Below are 12001 nucleotides of genomic sequence, written 5' to 3' on the forward strand. Positions count from 1 at the left end.
TTTTATGCCTTCTGCTACCTTTTTTCAGGTATAAAACATATAATATATATATAGTATATATGTGCTATATATTTTTAGTGTATGTATATAAGAATTATGTATATATATATTGTCTCATTTTATGCCTTCTGTAAGAAAAGTACAATTAATTCCGGTGGCTTAAACTTTAAAAAAACATGGTTCATATATGTACACAAAATTACAAAATTTCATCAAAATTAACAAACTTTAGGGCTTGTGCGGGAGACCAAAATACCATATTTTATAAAAAAAAACCGTTTCTTACTTATTTTTATGCCCTAATATTACTGTTTTTTAACTTGGAATAAACACAAAAGTTATGAATTTATTTTTTTAAATTTAAAAAAAAATTGATATTTTTTGAAAAAAATTAAAACTTTAGGCCTTGTGCGGGAGACCTACACATTTTTTTAAAAATCCAAAAAAAATTGTGGTAAGTTGTGGTACCTAGTAGCAACTTTATTTCAACTTGGAATTTGAAAACAAAAAAAAAGTTAAAAATCGATACACCCTAATGAACACACTTTGCCTCATAGTTTTCTTATACTTTTATTTAAATAATTATTTAACTTTCAAATACTTTCAATAAATCATGATGATTTAATATATTAGTATAAAAATGTAATTGATTTTTTATTATATTTTTGAATGATAAAATCATGTTTAAGAGACAAGATAACAATAATTACTAGCCTGAAACTCCTATATACTCGTAAATTGAAAAATTTCTTGAGAACAAAAAAATGCCGCCGACGGGAATTGAACCCGTAGTCTTCTGATTGCCGGTCAGTCAAGTCAAACTTTTTTGTCTACAACAAAAGCGTTACGTACCTTACATACATCTTGAATTCGATATTCACGAACACAAGTTATATTTAAACCTGGGAGTCGACAATGCACTGCCACTACTTCGGTGTATTTATTTCAGCAGTTTCAGGATGTACAGTCCTTTCAAAATGCATTCAGTCTTCTATCCCGTTGAATGATTCACCCACCGTGTTGTGCCCCTATCAAGATCTGTTCATCTCAAGTATTCAACGTCGTTTCTCCGAGGCACTTTGTACGAGAATTGATAGAAAAATAGAAAGACTATCGCTCCGTACTCCGTACTTCTGCAATTTACAATTGTTGCCTGCAAATACTTCGTTTTGATCGTAAGGTTTTAAACAGCTTGAAATATTGTACACACGTTTCTAGTATATTTCTGGTAATTCTAGTATTTTAATATTGATCGACATTGTGCAAAGTTTATTTGCTCAGCTAAACAAAAGCTTTCCAATGTTAATTTTTTTTTTATATATGGTGCAAAAAATAACTGATAAGTTTTAATCTATTCTATTATTTTAATGAGAGAAGTGCTTTTTCATACATCGAAGTATTTTTTTTATGTAAAGAAAGTCCGCACAAGAGTCCCAACTGCTCCCAGCTATCTGGAGCCAGTGAGACTATGGCATCCCCAATCGGGGTATGTTGTGAGGCTGAAGGGGAAGGCGAAGAAAATGTGGAAGAGGATGGTGGGGAAGTACCTGGCAATTCAGATCTGGTCATAAAACATGGCTAAAGCCATTTCAAGTAACATTTCAATTCGGAGGGCAATAATAAGAGAATCTTCGTATTTTGTACAATTTAAATGAGTAAATTGTGAAATAACACAAATCAATAAAATAAAATTTACTTGCGCACTCCAGTATTCGGATTGCTAGTTGTGAGCCTTTCCCTCGACTACAGAGGCCATCTGTAATAATTTGGAGATCGTTTTTGTATCCTTCACAAACCAATGAAAATTTTTATTAGTTACCAGTTTTGGAATAAAGTTTTGAGGTTATGAATTTTGGTATACCTAAAAAGCGTGTGCATTTTTATGGTGCAAATAATATTACTGTACAGATTTGTAAAGTTCACTTTTTAAAGTATTTGTTTCATTTGATTGTCCCTTCTGTCTTCTTCTGGCGTCCACAACTTTTTTATACTTAAAAAAAAGCTACATTATGTCGACTTCAATTCGATCCCGTATCTCACTTTAGTGCATAGATAATGCATTAAGTTTTCCTAGGAGGTCCCCGAATTTTTCTACTTTTTACCATTGAATATAGTGTATATCACATTTTACAGTAATAAAAATACATGTTATCAATTTTTATTCAACTCCTATATTATTCCAGTGAAGACATAATGTATTAACTCATTCTCGGGCATCCCCGACTTTTTTACAATTCCAGTCACTTTATAAACACTCCTGGCACTAATAAGATTTTTTTGCGAAATGGGTCTTGTTGTATTTAAGTCTATGGACACTGACATTGCATTTTGTTTATAGAAGAAGATAATCTATATTATCTGACATTAACTACTGTATTGTGTTTCAAATGATATGAAACCGATTGAAAAAAAAGGAAATGTTGAAAGATTTTGCTGCACTGGAATAGGTATTAAAAACATTGTTTTACAAAAAAAAGTGGATATTAAATTTTAAAAAGATTGTAAGGTATCAAAATTTTTGTTTTAATTGTTGTAAAATTAAGTTGTAAGTGAAATAAAAATACAATTTAATATGATGATATTGAACAGAATTTACTGATAATAGGTGTATTAAATTTATTAAAAAAACTTATGATTTCAAAGCAGTCTTAGTTTTGACTTTTTTAATGAAATACCCAAATTATTTCAAAAACTTACTTTTTTATTTAGGTTTTTAGGTTTTTTTATTGAACCAAGCATTGGGTGTTTTAAAGATTATCATGGTTTGTAGTTTTTATAAACCTAACCGCAATAAACATATACATAAAAACTAAAATAACCAATAAAAAATCATTTTATTTTAGGAAAAAAATTCACTTATTTATAAAATATAAATCTAAGGTCAGTAAAGAGAACTCACTAAGGTACTGCTTTTGTGTGGGTAGCATAATTAAAATTTACTAAGATAATAATAATGGAAATATAACAAAATAAAACATCAACAAAGTTATAGTGAAATTTTTAAAGTTACTGTATAATACTGTAATATTGTTGTGAAGAAGTGAAATATTTGTACTTGGTGATTACATATCTAAATAAATTAAAACAAAACAAATATTTTTAAGTAAACGCTACGTGCCTAAACAATCTCTAAAAAATCTCCATTTACTGAAAACACGAACCTCTACAAAAGCATAAAAATATTTGTGCTGTATATTGTTTTTCAATCAGTACAATATGAAAACCGAGAATTCGAAACGTCCAACAAAGGCGCTTTGTTTTATTTTAAAATAAAATATTAGAATTGTTCTGCTACGTCTTGAGAACGGAACGGTTCTCTTTTTGTGACATAAATAAAAACGTGTGATTTGTCATTTGTTCTAGCCAATACTGAGCGAAGGTTGCGGGAGGGAGAAGCGACACCATTGCGGGGCAGAGACGGAAATCTCGAAGCAAGGAAACAATTAGGTGAGTGTTATTGTATGTCCGAGGTATTTTCTGAAATGAAAAGGAGTTTTTCTTGATTTTTTCTTAGTCTTTGATGGACAAGGGTTTATCTTAATGCGTCTCTCATTTTCACCGTAATGGGGCCGGCGAAATTGACCCAAAGTAAATGCTTTTGAAATTAAAACAAATGTTGAGCGTAACATTTTGTTTGGCATTTTACAAGAGGTTGGTAGTCAATCCGAAGAGACAAGTTTCTAATAATACACTTATGTTTTGTAAAAGAGTGAACTTAACACGTGAACTCTTTCAGAAAAGTTTTGAAATGAAGAGTAATTGATTTTTAACTTATATTTTTGAATAAGTAAAATAAAGGAATCATGAAACAAACGCTAAATCACAAACAACAAAACGATACCGACCGCCAAAATTTCCAAACGCAGCACTGTCTGAAGAGACAAACTAAAAGATGTATATTGTGGGTAAATTCGTATGCCGTAAGTAAGCTTAAATATTTCGTACCACTAACTTTTCAAATTTCTTTGAACTCTTTGGGCCTAAGTGTCGAAAATTCTGAGGAAAAATTGCGATATCAATTATATCTCAAATTGGAATAGTTTTAGTTATTCATTACCTATTATATCTACCGACGAGATAGTTTATTCTTTTGCTATCACAACAATTATAAACGAATAATTTTTTTTTTTAAATGAGTCTTAACTACTCCATGTGCAAACCCTTTCAAAGATCAGTTTTATTTAACGGTCCTATTCAAATTATAAAATAGTATTATTATTGAAGTAGAAGATAATACTAATTATAATACGCTCAGTAAATAGGTTATAACGGTCGAGTGGTTAAAGACGCCTGTACCAGTAAAGCAAGAGATCATGGGTTCGTCTCCTAGTTGTGACTGTTTTCTTTTAATTTTTCTGTGTCTTATTCTGTTTAATGTATCGTTAAGATTTATTAGTATTATCTTCTTCTTCAACGATGGGTATAACCCTCAAAATAAGTTAAAAGAAAAAGTTGTTCCTAATATTATCAGATTAAAATTCACATCACTCAAAATATAAACATAATTATTTGGTGATCAAAGATGGTTCTTCAATGTATTTAATAAAGAACCTCAACAACAATTTGCCAATATCATACTTCGACATCAAGTTAATGTTCTTCTCTCAAATTTTCAATAGGCCATGATTAGCGAAATGGCAAAATTGATGACGGCACTGATAGCAAAATGATAATTGAAAATTTAGTAGAAATCCTAGAAGCTTTATACAATATGAAATTACTTAAGATTCTAAAGATAATCAACTTCTATTTGACTTTATTCGCAATCAATGCTAAATATTTGTATTACATTAACACCACAAAGGAGGTCTTGAGGAAAATAATTTCTCTACGGGCCTACTTCATCTTTGGGAATGCTGTGTTTGAAATATGGCTTTAAATTTACGAATAACATAACGTTTTATTTGTATTACAAATAAAATTGTAAAAAGATTAGATATGTGTACAGTTTTAACAAGAAAGAGAAAAGGGTAGGTATTATAGAAAAAAAATTACCGCGTAAACGTACACAGAAAGAAGCATTTACATAAAATATTTATTTTAATTACGACTACATAGTTTTAAATACACGATAAATTATGCTTATAACATAAAATTAATATTATTGTAGAAAGCAATCACTTTGTGGTTTGACATATTTAATAAAATAAAATACTTTTTTGTTTTAAAACCACGATATTTATTAATTTAAGAACCGACCGGTTTCGCTTTACTTAAGCATCATCAGGGTACAAATTAATACTAAACAAGAAGTACATAATGTGTGTATATATATAACAAAATATAGAGGGAGACAACATGATACAAATATAAGCAACACAAAGACGGTCATAAAATACATTAACATAAGTTGCACAAGTAATGGAAAAACCGCTAGATAATTATGTAGACTAATGGGTTACATCAATAAATCGGGAGAAACAAAGCATCAACTGGCATGGTGGTAAGGAGGTAAGGAGAACTGGGAATTTTTTTTTATGGGTTTATTGGAAACAGACCTAATATTGGACTACTTGATATGATAATAATCAATTAGACATATCAAGTAGTCCAATATTAGGTCTGTTTCCAATAAACCCATAAATAAAAAAAAAATCCCAGTTCTCCTTACCTCCTTACCACCATGCCAGTTGATGCTTTGTTTCTCCCGATTTATTGATGTAACCCATTAGTCTACATAATTATCTAGCGGTTTTTCCATTACTTGTGCACTTATGTTAATGTATTTTATGACCGTCTTTGTGTTGCTTATATTTGTATCATGTTGTCTCCCTCTATATTTTGTTATATATATACACACATTATGTACTTCTTGTTTAGTATTAATTTGTACCCTGATGATGCTTAAGTAAAGCGAAACCGGTCGGTTCTTAAATTAATAAATATCGTGGTTTTAAAACAAAAAAGTATTTTATTTTATTACATAAAATTAAGTTCAGGGCAAATAATTTAGAAAAAATCTGCTTGATTCATGCAATAAATATTGTGTGTATTTACCATACGAAAATATAAGTAATAATCCCTTATGCCTATATAAAAAAACAACAAAGTATTCACAATAAAATTGTGTAAAGTCAATAAGAACCAATACCTAATTAAAAATGTATTACTCACAGTGTTATTTTTTCATTGTGATATTATCAACGAAACCTGAAACATGTAAAATATATAATGTTATCCTTAAGACATCTTTGTTAAATGAAGATTTGTAAAAAATTTCTTCCATAAATCAAATACTTAATTATTTGATTTCATTGATTATAATATGTTTATTATATGTAAGTGTGGTTAAAACCCAGCCACAGTAAATCGATAAAACCTAAAAGCTTTCTTTCATACCACCAAAGGGATGGAAGCTGCTCAACAAGTTTCTTACGGAATACACCGCTGAAAGAAGCCTTTTGTTGTATCCTGTAGGAATTATTATTTCCCTTGTTCCATGAACTGGTATCTACAAATATTTGTTGTTCTCTGTGCACTTTTCACATAATTCGTGTTCATCCGCAACTTGTGTTCGCGTTCGAACTTTTATTGCACTTTTCTTTGGATTATATCCAACGGCATCCTTAATAAGCTTCTTGAATTTAATATTGTATAAATTTTCAATACACATTATATATTCCTGGACAGTTGGATGTATGCGACATATTATACATTTGCATAGGACCATATAATAAATATTTTCTCTCTACATTTTAAAAATTATAAAATATAACTTATTTAATATCTTGGTTTGACATTAGTATGAATACAAACCCACGATCAACAGGCCCACCGATATAGTTTTTTTCCTTCTTACTTCACAGGTCGTCAACCCCCATTAGACCCCATTGATTATTTTTAAAATGTTAAATTCAACCATAAAATTTACATATTCTTCAATTTACCTTAAGCACCAATTAACTTTACCAGAGCACGTGTGCCAATCGTCAAACTCCAATTCTTTGAATTCTGTGTTATACTAAAACCATATATTATTAAAATGGCTGTTAAAAAAAGGAGGTGGCTGTGTTAATGTTGCCATTATGTACCTACTTACCGACACTGATAAAATTATGTAGCTAAGACTCTGTTAGACGGGGTTTACGAGATGTTCGGAGGTAAGGGGCAGAACTTCGGGAGGTTATTCTATACGAACACAATACTCGTAACTACAGTATAATCGTAAAATATTGACCAGTTGGTAGCTAAGTTGACAAACGCGTCAGATAAGAAGATAATCTTCTACATAAATAAAATTTTTATTTTTTTTTCGTAGGAAGCAATCACTTTGTGGTTAGACATTATATATTAAATCAAATAAAATAAAACACTTTGTTTATTAACCACGACTTTTTTATTATTACATCTACCGGTTTCGCTACAGTCGAGCTTTATCAGGATGTGAAATATAACTAAAAACTAAGAGAGAGGTCATGCATATTTATAAAAAAGCAGAGGGAGACAGAATATAACACATTATAAAAGTGGGAGGAGTCAAATATCACAATCCATTCCACTCCTTAATAACATGTTTATGTTTTTTCTTATGTCTTTAAAATGTATTATTATATGTATAATTCATGTAAAATTGCTTTTTTGTACTTTGTTATTATATATCTTTAATTCACTATGCCTTTGTAATATTTGACTCCTCCCACTTTTATAATGTGTTATATTCTGTCTCCCTCTGCTTTTTTATAAATATGCATGACCTCTGTCTTAGTTTTTAGTTATATTTCACATCCTGATGAAGCTCGACTGTAGCGAAACCGGTAGATGTAATAATAAAAAAGTCGTGGTTAATAAACAAAGTGTTTTAATTTATTTGTTTTAAAAATGTAAATGTTCGTTTGTTCAAAATCTTAAATATCCGGAAATTCTTAACCGATGCTATGAAATAATGACACAACCTTGCATTCAAATACGCATGTGTTTTAGATCCCTAAATTATATATATGTCACCTGTGACATGTAAAAACAGCATCTGTTGGACGTAAAAGCAACAATTGTTTCTCTATTTGCACAAATAGACTGAGCCACAGCAATGCGTGGCGGGGCTTGGCTAGTTTATAATAAGAAAAATAACAAACTTGGGTGTTGTGAACAAACCTCCCTCGATGAACCCGGTCACCCCCGCTGAATCACCAAACCTTACGAACTACTTGGGGTGATCTATGGCAAAGGTGTTCGTTATCCAATAAATGGTTATCGGGGCGACGGTACCTAAACCCACCTCCCAAGTCAACAAATTATTAAACAATAAATTATTCAATTTATCGTCAGTGCCAAAACACTTGATTGTTTGATAATGTTTGTGAACGGTTGTTATGTATACAGATCAGACAAAGATGTAGTAGTAACTCGAGGCGTATTAATTTATGGGTTTAGTTACCTTACACTGCAGATTTTAAATTTTTTTTTGGATTTTAGAAAGTTGTTCATGTATTTTACTTGTTAGTGTATCGTGTACCCCCGGACACCGTGGGCTTATGTGTAGTTCCATATGTTGTGTATGATTTTTTAAGGTAACAAAGGGTGATTTTCAGAAATTACCGGAAATTAGTAGACTAACAATTGGGTGTCTGACAAAGGTAGAAAAGTTGTAGGCTATTTCATCTCCAAAGCTCAAAGCGTTTTCTCCTATTTCAATGGTACAATGACAGGATCAAGATTTGTCAGTTGATTTCCTTCTATGTTGGTAGTTTCCTATTATATACTAATAAGGGTAAAATAAACTGCTGGAACAGCCAAGACAGTGCTAATGAACAAAATTACAACCCAAATATTTATAAAATCTTAGTATCTAACGTAACTTATAGTTTTCTTACGCAAGTATGTAAGTAGTTTGTTGTTTTGTGTCGTTTTTGAAAAGCACTTGTTGTTTTAGGAGTCAATAACATTATTACATTTTCAATGTACTATTTGACGACTCCCTGCCCTAGGTTAGGTTAGATACATTTTGTGGCTTTGTCATATTAATAGCATTTATGTAAATAACTATAACTATTTGGAAAAAATCTATAATTATTTGTCAAAAGTAAGAATCATTAAGATAGTTAGACAAATTTTAGTCATCCGTCTTAATTTTTAATGTATTACCTGCTCTTAGAGGATTGGAGTCACATCACTTCACAACAATCACTACACATCTGGTGATAAACATATTAATGCTGTCAGAATAATAGAGAATAAATAATGGAGAAACAAATTAAAAATAATTGTGTTTAATTAAATCTTTAATATTATTCTTATGTTATCTTTAATATTATTCTTATGTAATCTTTAATATATTCATTAATATTATTTTATATTTTTAATGTAAACCATGACATAAAATCACTTAATTTATCGATATTTGACGAGAAATTTATTGTTTATTTATTTTTCGGAATAACTTTATTGAGTAAAACCTCAAATTGTAATATTTAAATATTGAATACAATATTAGTGATTTCTAAACGAAAATCTGAAACAGAAAAAACAGAAAAGGAAACGGTCACATCTGGGACTCGAACCCAGGACCCTTGTCTTTCCGTGACAGTGCTCTACCAACTGAGCTAATGGGACCCTATTCCCCTCGGCCACTTTTAACTGTATCATACTTCGAATAAGAACTACCAACATTGTCTTCATTTTTTCACCGCACATTTTTATTGTCAACTATCTTTATGTATGATCGCAAGATTCAACCCGAACTAAATGCAATCCAGACAGCGTCTTTTTAGATAAACCTATCTTAATTTTTTTATTTTTAATGTACGACATCTGTTGACTTTTCTGCAAGTCTAGAATGAATATTTATTTTTCGGAATAACTTTATTGAGTAAAACCTCAAATTGTAATATTTAAATATTGAAGACAATATTAGTGATTTCTAAACGAAAATCTGAAACAGAAAAATTAGAAAAGGAAACGGTCACATCTGGGACTCGAACCCAGGATTGCATTTAGTTCGGGTTGAATCTTGCGATCATACATAAAGATAGTTGCCAATAAAAATGTGCGGTGAAAAAATGAAGACAATGTTGTTAGTTCTTATTCGAAGTATGATACAGTTAAAAGTGACCGAGGGGAATAGGGTCCCATTAGCTCAGTTGGTAGAGCACTGTCACGGAAAGACAGGGGTCCCAGATGTGACCGTTTCCTTTTCTGATTTTTCTGTTTCAGATTTTCGTTTAGAAATCACTAATATTGTCTTCAATATTTAGAAATTTATTGAACTGACCTTTTTTCGTTAATGTTATTTGAAATACATGTGACACTAAAAAGTCACATGTATTTCAAATAACACTGGAAAAATAATTCTTTTCATCTGAACTTCCAAGTGAATTTTATGTTTCTAGTTTTTGTTGCATTACAGTTATTTTTTTATTGGTTCAGGAAATTCTTTTGTTACTAGAATATAATTAGCGTTTTTTCTTGGATAATTGAAAAATAATGGTGACATAAAATAATGATTAGAAAACAACATTACCCATTTTATATCAACGGGTTATGACATTTATGGCATGGTCTCATGATAGATTAAAATTTTATAATAATTTTCTGGAATACAACCTCGATCAAAGCAAATGTGAATTTTGATCAGTTGGAAATCATAATAATCAATATCAATAAGATTTTAAAAGTCATAGCATCTGAGTAGCGCTTATTGTATATTTGATGGATTTTAAAAACACTCTACAGCTAAGAGTTCTAAGACACCTGTCAGATTTTATACGAAACCGGACTTATGAAAATTAAAACTTGTTTTTGGTTACCATTCCTATTTAACACATTTTTTTGGTTCAAATTAAACAAATTTCCTAGTAAAGATCATATATTATTAATTTTTATTGCCTATTATAAATAAAAATTCATTTTCAATCATACACGCAAACAAATCATGACCAAATCTCATATTACATTCATTCTAATTTCGTTCCAGACACGCAATATTTTTTCTCGTTTTATCGATTTTTAGTATGTAAGAATTCCACTGCTGTTTTCCGTGCATAGTCACATTTAAGTACCAAACAATTGTTATTCATTGATTTAAAGTAACTAGATTGTAAGGCCCAGTTTTTTCACAAAAATTCAAATGTAACGCTGTCATCAAATGGCCATTCTGGCCAATTTCGGCTTTATGACGTTGAACGCCGATTCTAGGTGCGTTTTAGCTTTCTATCAAATTTTATGACTATTTGATGACTTTGTGACACGTGGATTTCAATTAGAACAATGTCAATACGTCCCGGAGGTAACGGAAGACAAGGCCTTGATTTAGTACAGACCACGTTGACACTGAAATGATATTTTTTTGGTTTTTGTTAGGGTAAGACCTTTTTCCACATTGGGCTATTGACGGAGGGAAGCATCGATACATTCTATTTTTTGTTTATATTGCTTAACGTGGTTCTTAAAATCTCATTTCATATTGACATTTATATTTTTGCGTCTTGTATAGTGGCCTTTTATATTGATTGAAATGATTTTACCATCTGATTATTATATTATTGACTGTGTAGTTCAAGATTCAACGGAAGTGGCGCCCACTATTATTTTCAAAATAACCGTTTTAAAACCTCGGCCACGGTGATTGCAGGGTATTGTATGCCAACATTGTTTTCATCTATCATGCTATCCCTCTCATACAAGACGTCAGTCGAACGTTTTTTATATTGATATAACATGGCGGCTCTCTTAAGTCTTGCCTTGCCATGTGGTTTAAGGCAAATGTCGGAATTTTGTCGAATTTATCAAAAATACGTAAAATTTGATTGCAACCAATTGGTTTTAAATATTTAATTTATTCAGTCATTGAAATACAGAATAAATCGACAGATAGCTCACCTAGCATAATTTATCTCGGTGAATTTGCCGTAAAAATTGTTAAAGTATTCCTTTACCAGATGTCTTCATAACGAATTAGTGCAAGCAGCAAATGACCAGCGAGAAAAATATTCCTTTATTTAACTTATTCCTGATTCTCGACAAATACAAAATAAATAAATACACGTAAAACAACACCTTTTGAACG

At 30.6% G+C, this 12001-nt stretch overlaps 1 protein-coding gene across 6 annotated transcripts in view; it reads left to right on the top strand.

The window, feature by feature from the left end:
• tn (tripartite motif containing protein thin) overlaps positions 1-12001 on the top strand; it is a 189272-nt gene that overhangs the window by 8593 nt on the left and 168678 nt on the right. For all 6 annotated transcript variants that reach the window (XM_089636706.1, XM_089636713.1, XM_089636707.1 and 3 more), the window contains one exon: positions 3364-3447. The gene's annotated coding sequence lies outside the window, so the exon portion shown is untranslated. The remainder of the gene's footprint in view (positions 1-3363; positions 3448-12001) is intronic.

The sequence above is a fragment of the Hesperophylax consimilis genome, chromosome 10 (genome assembly GCF_061612785.1).
Source record: "Hesperophylax consimilis isolate HC1 chromosome 10, BYU_Hcon_1.0, whole genome shotgun sequence".
Lineage (NCBI taxonomy): Eukaryota > Metazoa > Arthropoda > Insecta > Trichoptera > Limnephilidae > Hesperophylax > Hesperophylax consimilis.